This window comes from Carya illinoinensis, chromosome 13 (genome assembly GCF_018687715.1).
Source record: "Carya illinoinensis cultivar Pawnee chromosome 13, C.illinoinensisPawnee_v1, whole genome shotgun sequence".
In the NCBI taxonomy this organism is placed as follows: Eukaryota; Viridiplantae; Streptophyta; class Magnoliopsida; order Fagales; family Juglandaceae; genus Carya; species Carya illinoinensis.
In genome coordinates this window covers 16,442,571-16,453,899 of record NC_056764.1, presented here as the reverse complement: position 1 = coordinate 16,453,899, position 11,329 = coordinate 16,442,571, and positions in this window count along the sequence as shown.

Here is an 11,329-nt window from a genome sequence, read left to right as displayed (position 1 = left end):
GAAAAGAGCATTTCATGTTATACTATGTATAAGTAAGGCATTAATACTTTGAAAGAGCATGCATAAAAATCTCATGACTTAGCATCTACGTGCATGCATTACCTTATACACATACAAACAATTATAATTGATAGGGTGCTTAACAGGAGCTACCAAGAAATGCTTGTATATAGTACATACATTTACAATTTTTTTACAAGAACATTTGAAGAGAGAGAGAGACATTCTTTCATAAGAGAGCTTTGTGTGTAAGAAGTAAGGTCATAACTACTTACCTCTATGCTCCTCAATACTTCCAATCGTCAATATAAGTCATATTCCAATAAATAACATAAGCGTGTTAATGCTTATACAATATTTCTTTAGCCTTCCCGTTAAAAGAGAAAACCACGATATTAAAATCTAACGTCTTTTCTACTTTTAACGTTATCTTAATTAACTAACTTCTCGTCTAACCTTTACAATAATAATATAAGAAAATAATTAACCTAGTTAACACATATTATTTAGTTAAGCATAACATAGAAAATAACTAGAATAGCCCATTAAGTAATTCAAATCCTTAACATCAGAGTTTATAATTAAATCATTTAACACCCATTTTTAAAATAAGTTTATAGGATTATATATAGCCAAAATAATCTAACACTTCTAGCCTCCTAAGGAAGAAAACATAACACCACTTTCAAAATAAACTCTCTACACAAATACTCATACCAAATTTATTCTAAGAATCATTTAAGATTTTAAATAAGTTAATTTGTTAAAAACCTGCTTTTATTTCAAATATACCTAAAAGCACAACACTAACACAATTTCCTTATATATTTGGTTACTCAAAATAGTCCATATATATATATATATATGAAAGTCACCACAATAAAATAGCCCATACATATTCGGTCACTCAAAATAGGGCATATATATGTATATACGAAACACAACATTGAAATAGCCCCATGTACATACTTGGCTAAACAAAACAGGGCACATATATATACAAAATCACAACATCAATACAGCCCCTATGTGTATGCAATCACTCAAAATAGGGCATATATATGTATATATGAAACCACAACATCAAAACATAAGCTAAAAAATTTAGTTAGCTTCCAAAATCACATTAAAATCAAATGAGTTAAAATATGATTTTTATCTTAAGCTCTTAGCTTCTTTCAAGAGGTAAAGTGGAGGTCCAAAACTTGAAGAAAATGAGAGGAGTTTGATTTCTTGAAGAGGAGAAAAAGAGAGGAAGGAGGTGTTGGTTATGGCTTTCTTGGAGAAAGATGAAGTTTCTTTCTTTCTTGGGTGTCGACCGATGGTTTAAAGGCAAAGACTTAATTGCCTTTTGGTCAAAGCTTGTCTCACAAGTTTGGGAAGATGACCTACGGTTTCAACAAGAAGATAGGGATTTATGTCACTTGGTCAAAGCTTGCATTGAAAGCTTAAGGAAATGGATGACTATGATTAATTGTAGGAAGATATTGACTCCACCTACCACATCCAATGGTAGAAATCAAATGGGGCCATTTCATAAATAAATTAACGTTAAGGGCTTAAGAGAAAATACTATAAGGCCTTAAAAATCATATACTTAATTTATTTTAATAACCCACATAAAAATAAAAACACACTCATCATAAAATAAAATAATAAAATAATAAGATAATAAAAACAATCTTTATCTTAAAACAATTAATTTAAAAAATTAATAAAAATGAAATGACGTAAAGACCTACATAACAAGACTTGGGTATTACACAAACCCTATAAAAGGAAGTGGAAACTTTTCTTGAAGAGGAAGAACTTAAATGGAAGTAGAGGGCAAAGCAGACTTGGTTGCACCGAGGGGATAATTTTATAAGTATGCAAGTCAAAGGAAATCCATCAATACAATCAAGCAAGTGGAGGATGATCAACGCAACTCAGTTACTGATCCAATCATGATTGGAAACACCTTCACAAGTTATTTCTCTAATCTATTCTCTTCTACTATGTGACGCCCCCAAATCCCCATGCACGGACACGAGGAAATCGAGACATCCGGATGATGACATCACGGGTCATCATCCTATCGACGAGTGTCAAGTGTGTGTAAAAGCAACAAATGTGCAAAAAGAAACACGCAGCGAAAAGCAAAGTCAATAACTAAGTACCAGAATTTTTCTTATTTAATACAAAACTGTTCAAAACATATAGAATAGAATATTACAAAACACAAACATAAACTCCACTCAGAACTCCAGCGGAGCCGCATCCTCGGGCTCGGCCTCCTCCTCCTCCTCGAACTCTGCACCAAAATCTACGGAATCAAAAATGGTATCGCAGGTAAGTAAAATCCAAACACCACCAGCTAAAAACATATAGAACTCAAACAATATGCATGGAAGAAAAACCAATGCACATGCGCCATAAAATCATAATTTTTCCACACATGCCAAAAACCCATTTGGCCCAAAAACATAACCTTTAAAACTAGTTCTCGCCATTATCCCAGATAATGACCCAAAACCGCTACCACCATTTTCCCAGAAAATGGATCAAAAGCCTCAACACATCCTCGCCATTTTCCCAGAAAATGGCCCGTATCCGAAAACCATAAAAACCATCCAATTATACATGCACCACGATCTCCCCTAGGGATCATCCGCATACCCTGGCTCTATGACACACTGCAGGTAACGACTACGCGTGTGACACCTAAACGAGCGATGCCCAGACTCGCGCTCTGCGCTTACCTGGCCAGGCCATCCTCTAGTCCCGCCACTCTAGGGACCACGGAGTTGACACGACAGCGTTACCGTATCATGCGATCCGTTCGTCGCCCTGCGACAACTCAGGGGATGTCACTCAGTATTTTCCACTCCCGAGTGACCAGAGGAGCTCCACCGAGATAATAACCCATCCCGGCTTGGGCTCGTGAGACACACGTACCCAAAAACCATTTACGTCAATAAAACGGGATTTTCTCGATTAAAATAAAATGCACACTTATGCAATATGCAACGCACGCCTCATGGCATGAATAACCAATCAAATCACAAACAAACATAACCAAGCACTCCGCCCTCAAACCATCCGACCCCTGAACTCTTTGGATTCAGTCCGGAATCAGCCAACCAAGAGATAAATATTTATTGAATGAGCAAAATATATTTAAATCTAAAAGCATGGTTTGGAAAATACTTACAGCGCTATATGGTATTTTTAGAAAGCTTGCGGCATTGCAAACGGCGGAAGAAAAGTAACGTAACAGTAAAATTTCACTGTGGTCGTGGGTTATAAAATACCCACTTTTGAACGGGGAAAAACCAAGGCTTGGGATTCGAGGAAGGGAAGTGGATGTTTATGATGTTTATGAAGCTAAGGGAAGTGGAGTTTGGCCGTGGGTGGTGGCGAAAACGGTGGAGGAAGGGCTGAAATGCCCAAAACGGAAACTAGCTCGTGGGAGTTGTTCTGGCGACTGTTAGAGGCCGGAAATGGGTGGATTAGGACGGCAAGGAGTTGGGGATGAAGTGGTGAAGAGGTGGTGGCCGAAGGTGGAGCGACGGCGGCAGATCGAAGCAAAAATCGTGTGGCTTGATGGGCTTTTTCTGGCTAAATGGCGACTCCGTTGGCGGTGGAAATTTGTGGGGTGGTTCACCGAAGGGAGGGGAAGAAAATGGTGGGGGTGGTGTGCCGCACGGTGGCCGGCAGTGGTGGGTCTGGGTGCTAGGGGTGATCGGCATGAAGGAGAGGAGAGAAAGAGAGACAGACGGCGGAGGGGGGTCGCGTGGGAGAGAAAGGGAAAAAAGAAAGAAAAAGAAAAAGAAAAAGAAGGAAAAGGGAAAAAGAGAAAGAAGAAGAAAAAAAAAGAGAAAAAGAAAAGATGAGGGAAAAGAAATGAGATCCAGTCCTCACTCCAGAAACCAAAACAGATTCGCCGAAATCAATATTAAAAACCGTAAAATGACTAAATAAATAAAACACAACATCAAATAAATTAAAAACCAATTTAAAACATAATAATTTAAAATAAATAAACCAATATATTAATTAAATTAAAAACAACCCTTCAGTGAAAATACACGTAAAAGCGGGTCGTCACATCCTCCCCCCTTAAAAACAAATGTCGTCATCGAAATTTGCAAGATCAAACACCAACTTAAAACAAGCCACATAATATCACATAAACCACCTGTGACCAAGATTAAGATACGTACCTTCATTACTCAAACAAGTATGGGTGCTGCTCCCTCATGTCCGCTACTCGCTCCCAGGAGAAGTGTTGAGCTAACGGATCTCCCCATGCCACCTTAACCAAAGGTATCGTCTTGGACCTCAACTGTTGCTCCTTCCAATCCATGATCTGCGACGGAACAACCTCATAAGTAAGGTCCGATTGCAACTGAATACCCTCTAGGTCAACAAAGTGTGGCTCTTGTTGTCCAAAGCTCTTCTTTAGGGATGATAAGTGGAAGACATCATGAATATCCCCAAAATATTCTGGCAAAACAACTCTATAGGCGACGGATCCTACCTTCTCCAGAATCTGAAAAGTGCCGACATACCTTGGATCCAGTTTCCTCTTCTTACCAAAACGCTTAACTCCTCTCATGGGAGAGACTTTGAGATAAACCCAATCACATTCTTCAAAAGATAACTCTCTCCTCCTGGTATCAGCGTAGCTTTTCTGACGACTCTGAGCTGCCGCCATTTTATCCCTGATGATCCGAACCTGGCTTTGCATCTCTTGAATTATTTTGGGTCCAATTATCTTACTCTCCCCGACTTCATCCCAACACAAGGGTGATCTGCACTTCCTCCCATAAAGAGTTTCATAGGGAGCCATCTGAATGGTCGCATGGAAGCTATTATTATATGCAAACTCTATGAGCGGCAAATGTGTGACGACCCGTTTTTACGTGTATTTTCACTGCAGGGTTGTTTTTAATTTAATTAATATATTTATTTATTTATTTTAAATTATTGCATTTTAAATTGGTTTTTATTTATTTGATGCGGTGTTTAATTTATTTAGTCATTTTACGGTTTTAATCTTGTTTTCGGCAGATCTTTTTTTGTTTTCCAGAGTGAGGATTGGACCTCATTTCTTCCCTCCATCTTTTCTTTTTCTCTTTTCCTTTTTTTCTTCTTTCTCTTTTTTCTTTTTTTTCCTTTTTCTTTCTTTTTTTTTCTTTCTCTTTTTCCCTCCCCGGTTCTCTCTCCCGCGCGCTCTCTCTCTCTCCTCTCCCTCACGTCGTTTCGGCTAGTCACCCAGGGCCGCCGCTCGCCGGCACCGTGAGCCACACCACTCCCACCATTTTCTTCCCCTCCCTCCCGTGAACCACCCCACCAAGTTTCATCCCCAAAATGGCTTCCACCTTACTAGGATCAACAGCCACTCCGTCTCGGGAAATCATATGCCCAAGAAATTTGACTTCCTCCAACCAGAACTCACATTTGTTGAGCTTGGCATACAACTGGTGTTCTCTCAATTTCCCAAGTACCACACGAAGATGATACACATGCTCTTCAATATCTCGGGAATAAATCAGAATATCATCAATGAATACTACTACAAAGGAATCCAGATAAGGTCGAAATACTCGATTCATTAAATCCATAAAAGCGACAGGGGCATTGGCTAATCCAAACGGCATCACCTTAAATTCATAATGCCCATATCTCGACCTGAAAGCAGTTTTGGGCACATTCTTGTCTCTGATCCTCAGTTGGTAGTATCTCGACCTCAAATCAATCTTCGAGAACACAACTGCTCCTTGAAGCTGATCAAATAAATTATCTATCCGCGGGAGAGGATATTTATTTTTGATGGTCACCTTATTTAATTCCCGATAATCAATGCACATACGGAGGGTTCCATCTTTCTTTTTAACGAACAGCACTGGTGCACCCCACGGCGAAGTACTAGGCTGAATAAATCCCTTATATACCAGCTCTTGCAACTGAGTCTTCAACTCTTTTAATTCAGCCGGTGCCATGCAATAAGGAGCTTTATGTACAGGAGCCGCTCCAGGTTCTAAGTCTATAACAAACTCCATTTCTCGAACAGGGGGTAGTCGAGCCAAGTCATCCACAAACACATCGGGGAATTCTTGCACAACTGGAATGTCTACCAAAGACTTCTTCTCAGACGGCGTAGACAGCATCTGAACTAAGAATGCATCCGCTCACCATTTCACCATTTCCCAACTCCCTTGAAATTCCATGACACATGTTCGCAACATGTCTTCAAGGGTATGAATGGTGCACTCTGATTGGCCGTCTGTCTACAGGTGATATGCAGTACTGAACTTCAACTTAGTACCCAAAGCTGCCTGCAAACTCTTCCAAAACTGCGACGTGAACCTTGGGTCTCGATCCGACAATATACTCTTTGGTATGCCATGTAGCCGCACTATTTCTTTCACATACAAGCGTGTCAACTTACCCAAGGAATCGGTGTTATTAACAGGCAAGAAATGAACACTCTTCGTTAACCGGTCAACAATCACCCAAACAGAATTTTTTCCACTAGGCGTCCTCGGCAAGCCCACTACAAAGTCCATAGTGATGTCATCCCATTTCCACTCAGGAATAGGGAGGGGTTGGAGCATACCTGCGGGTCTTTGATGCTCGGCCTTCACTTGACAGCATGTGTGGCATTTCTCAACATACAAGGCAATATCCCTCTTCATTCCATCCCACCAATAATTTTTCTTCAAGTCCCGGTACATCTTCGTACTGCTGGGATGAACTGAATAAGGGGCCGCATGAGCTTCTGCCATGATCCGCTCCTTGAATTCTGAATCCTTGGGGCCCACTCTGCGATCTCGAAACTGAAGAATTCCATCTTTATCCATACTGTAGTGCAACGGCCCTCGAGATTTTCTGACTCTTTTTCTGATATTCAGCAGCTTCGGATCCTTCCTTTGAAGAGTCTTCAATTCTTCAAAATCAGTTACCCGAATATCAAGAACTGAAAATAAAATCTCTTCCTGCTGTGAACTTTCAATAAGGAGCCTTCTCATCCCACAAAGCAAAGAATCCAATTCTGACGGCTCGGCTTCATCTTCCAAGTGCGATTTTCGGCTCAAAGCATCAGCAACTATATTTGCCTTCCCTGGATGATACTTGATCTCACACTGGTAGTCACTGATTAACTCCAGCCATCGCTTCTGCCTCATGTTCAGATTTTTCTGGGAAAACAAGTGCTTCAGGCACTTGTGATCGGTGTATACATCACATGCTTCCCCATACAAAAAGTGCCGCCAGATCTTGAGAGCAAAAACAATCGCAGCCAATTCCGAATCATGCGTCGGATAATTCTTCTCATGGTCCTTTAGCTGACGAGATGCATAGGCAACAACCCGTCCTTCCTGCATAAGGACACAACCCAAACCGAATTTAGACGCATCGCTGAAGACTACGAATGACTTATGCGATTCTGGAAGCGCTAACACTGGTGCCATCGTCAACCTTCGCTTCAATTCTTGGAAGCTTCTCTCACACTTATCTGACCAAACAAATTCTGCATTCTTCCGAGTCAAAACTGTGAGAGGTCCGGATCGGCAAACAAAACCCCACAAATCTTCGGTAATATCCGGCAAGTCCCAAGAAACTCCGGATCTCGCACACTGTAGTCAGACGTTGCCATGACAAAATGGCTTCCACCTTACTAGGATCAACAGCCACTCCGTCTCGGGAAATCACATGCCCAAGAAATCTGACTTCCTCCAACCAGAACTCACATTTGCTGAGCTTGGCATACAACTGGTGTTCTCTCAATTTCCCAAGTACCAGACGAAGATGATACACATGCTCTTCAACATCTCGGGAATAAATCAGAATATCATCAATGAATACTACCACAAAGGAATCCAGATAAGGTCGAAATACTCGATTCATTAAATCCATAAAAGCGACAGGGGCATTGGCTAATCCAAACGGCATCACCTTAAATTCATAATGCCCATATCTCGACCTGAAAGCAGTTTTGGGCACATCCTTGTCTCTGATCCTCAGTTGGTAGTATCCCAACCTCAAATCAATCTTCGAGAACACAACTGCTCCTTGAAGCTGATCAAATAAATTATCTATCCGTGGGAGAGGATATTTATATTTGATGGTCACCTTATTTAATTCCCGATAATCAATGCACATATGGAGGGTTCCATCTTTCTTTTTAACGAACAGCACTGGCACACCCCACGGCGAAGTACTAGGCTGAATAAATCCCTTATCTACCAGCTCTTGCAACTGAGTCTTCAACTCTTTTAATTCAGCCGGTGCCATGCGATAAGGAGCTTTATGTACAGGAGCCGCTCCAGGTTCTAAGTCTATAACAAACTCCATCTCTCAAACAGGGGGTAGTCCAGGCAAGTCATCCACAAACACATCGGGGAATTCTTCCACAATTGGAATGTCTACCAAAGACTTCTTCTCAGATGGCGTGGACACCATTTGGACTAAGAAGGCTTCCGCTCCCCATGCAATCTCTCTTCTTGCTTGAATTGCCGATATAATTACCGACTTTTCTTTTAACTTACTCCCCGCAAATTCCAGACAATCACCATCTGGAAGCTGAAAGGTAATTACCCGACTTCTACAATTAATACTCGCAGAATATCGGTATAGCTAATCCATCCCGAGAATGATATCAAAACCCAACAGCTTAAACACCACCAAATCAGCATTCAAGAACCTTCCATCAAAATTTAACGGGCATCCCAAAGCAACCTTGGAACACCACACCATTTCACCATCGGGTAGAGCCACTACCAATGACTTTGGCAAAGGTTCTGTGACCAAATTACACATCCGTGCAAACGTGGAATATACAAATGACTGTGAAGCACCCGAATCAAACAAAGTGCAAGCATAAAACTCATATAAACGGACTCTCCCTGAACCAAACACATTAACCCATGAAATCCAAAAAACAAGGAGAAACCAAATACACCAAAAATTAAATCCAACATAAAATTAAATTAAATTAATCCATACCTGTAATTACTCCAGCATCATGGGTCGCTGGTGCCTCATTATCCGGGTGTGACAGCATAAACCCGGGCTTGCACTGCTTGCCTTGGATTTATTCTTCCACCGCGTCTACCTCCATGGCTTCCTTGAACTGGTCTTGGACACTCATGGGCAAAGTGACCCTGCTGGCCACAATTATAACATCGAGCCCCACCAGAAGGGCACTCACCCACATGGGCTCTATTACAAACTCCGCAAACTGGCACACGTCCTCCCATGCAAACACTTGAGGATGCTTGCGGTCGAGTTCCGATCCGCTGAACAAATTTCTGAGGCGAACTCGAGCTGCTTCCTTCACCAGAAAAACTCTGCCTCTTATGCCCTAGAGGGGAGCCCATACTCAGATTATTCTCTCGCTCTATAAGGGTGGCCACATCCACTAAGTCCTGAAAAGTGGATATCCGGTGACTGACCACCATACGGCGTATATCAGGACGTAGTCCCTCCTGGAAACGCTCAGCTCGTATCTCCTCTGTGGCGATGAGGTGGGGAGCAAATCGCCCAAGTTCTATAAATCTTCGGGCATACTGTTCCACTGTCGTGCTCCCTTGGACCAAATTTGTGGACTCTCTTGCCTTTTGCTTCCTTACAAAAGCGGGAAAGAAGCGATCATTATACTCTTTCTTGAAGCGCTGCCAGGTCACAGCGGCGAAAGATCCCAATTCTGATTCCAACATTACCTTCTTGGTATCCCACCAAACAGAAGCGGTGCCTTGCAACAGATAGCTGGCGTAGAGTACCTGTTGCTTCTCGGTGCAATCACACACTTCAAAAGTTCTTTCCAAGTCCTTGATCCACTTTCCAGCTTGAAGTGGATCCTCTTCTCCAGTGAAGTGTGGAGTTCTATGCGCCAGAAACTGCTCATAAGTGCATCTGGCTTGCACCATGCTACTAGGCCCTCCTGGGTATTGCCAAGGCCCTCCTTGATGTGGCCAAGGACCTCCTGGTTGTGGCCAAAGCCCTCCTTCTTGTGGACAAGGCCCTCCTTGTTGTGGCCAGGGACCCCCTTGTTGTGGCCAAGGTCCTCCTTGTTGTGGCCAAGGCCCTGTCTGCTGTGGCCTAAAATTTTGCTGCATAAACTCCGTCATCTGCCGTATTGCTTGGGCTATGGAGTCATCTCTTGATGTATTGTCCCGTGGCTCATGAGTAGATTTCCTTGGTCTCACCATTTTTCCTGCCACCACAAGCTTTGACCCCCTTTAAGAAGACAAAAACAAATAAAACCAACAACAAACAAAAACAAAAACCAAAGACCAACACCACATAACAAGAAATAAAAAGAAACCAGCTTGCAAAAACATAACTAAATAAATAAAAATAAGCAACCAAGCTCAAACAAATAAAACAAATCAAATAACAACTTTACTTAACATAATTTTTAAAACACAACTTAAAAAAAACATTCTGGTACTACCTACGGGACATGTGGTTTTACCCAGAGCCAAACCGCTCTGATACAACCTGTGACGCCCTCAAATCCCCATGTACGGACACGGGAAAATCGAGACGTCAGGATGATGACATCACGAGTCATCATCCTATCGACGAGTGTCAAGTGTGTGTAAAAACAACAAATGTGTAAAAAGAAACACGCAGCGAAAAGCAAAGTCAATAACTAAGTACCAGAATTTTTCTTGTTTAATACAAAGCTGTTCAAAACATATAGAATAGAATATTACAAAACACAAACATAAACTCCACTCAGAACTCCAGCGGAGCCGCATCCTCGGGCTCAGCCTCCTCCTCCTCCTCGAACTCTGCACCAAAATCTACGAAATCAAAAATGGTATCGCAGGTAAGTAAAATCCAAACACCACCAGATAAAAACATATAGAACTCAAACAATATGCATGGAAGAAAAACCAATGCACATGCACCATAAAATCATAATTTTTCCACGCACGTCAAAAACCCATTTGGCCCAAAAACATAACCTTTAAAACTAGTTCTCGCCATTATCCCAGATAATGACCCAAAACCGCTACCACCATTTTCCCAGAAAATGGATCAAAAGCCTCAACACATCCTCGCCATTTTCCCAGAAAATGGCCCATATCCGAAAACCATAAAAACCGTCCAATTATGCATGCACCATGATCTCCCCTATGGATCATCCGCACACCCTGGCTCTGTGCCACACCGCAGGTAATGATTACGCGCGTACCTAGCCAGGCCATCCTCTAGTCCTCGCCACTCTAGGGACCACGGAGTCGACACGACAGCGTTACCGTATCGTGTGATCCGGTCGTCGCCCTGCGACAACCCAGGGGATGTCACTCAGTATTATCCACTCCTGAGTGAC